The following is an 892-nucleotide window of genomic DNA, read 5'->3' on the forward strand; positions in this document are numbered from 1 at the left end:
TTCAACTTGCCTATGATGCAAGGAGATGAGCATCCTTACACTAGAAGGGTCAACTTTGATCAAATGTTGGACCAAGTCCTCACAGTCATTTGTGAAGAGGGCGCCCAATGGAAGAGAGATTCAAGAGGGAAGCCGGTTCAATTGAGAAGGCATGACCTCAAGCCCGTGGCTAGGGGATGGTTGGAGTTTATCCAACGCTCAATCATTCCCACTAGCAACCGGTCCGAAGTTACTATAGACCGGGCTATCATGATTCATAGCATCATGATTGGAGAAAAAATAGAAGTTCATGAGGTTATATCTCAAGAACTTTATAAGGTGGTGGACAAGTCCTCTACCTTGGCAAGGTTAGCCTTTCCTCATCTCATTTGTCACCTCTGTTATTCAGTTGGAGTTGACATAGAGGGAGACATCCCCATTGATGAGGACAAGCCCATCACTAAGAAGAGGATGGAACAAACAAGAGACCCCTCTCATCATCGAATCCCTGAGATGCCTCAAGGGATGCACTTTCCTCCAAAAAAAAAACTATTGGGAGCAACTGAACACCTCCCTAGGAGAATTGAGTTCCAACATGGGACAACTAAGGGTGGAGCACCAAGAACATTCCATCCACCTCTATGAAATTAGAGAAGATCAAAGAATCATGAGAGAGGAGCAACAAAGGCAAGGAAGAGACATTGAGGAGCTCAAGCACTCCATAAGATCTTCAAGAGGAAGAACAAGCCGCCATCACTAAGGTGGACCCGTTCTTTGAATTTCCTTATTCTTTAATTTTTCTGTTTTTTGAAAATTATGCTTATATTTATCTATGTTTGTGTCTTGTGATCATTAGTGTCTTAGTGTCTATGCCTTAAAGTTATGAATGTCCTATGAATCCATCACCTTTCTT

The sequence above is a fragment of the Arachis duranensis genome, chromosome 2 (assembly GCF_000817695.3).
Source record: "Arachis duranensis cultivar V14167 chromosome 2, aradu.V14167.gnm2.J7QH, whole genome shotgun sequence".
Classification (NCBI taxonomy): Eukaryota; Viridiplantae; Streptophyta; class Magnoliopsida; order Fabales; family Fabaceae; genus Arachis; species Arachis duranensis.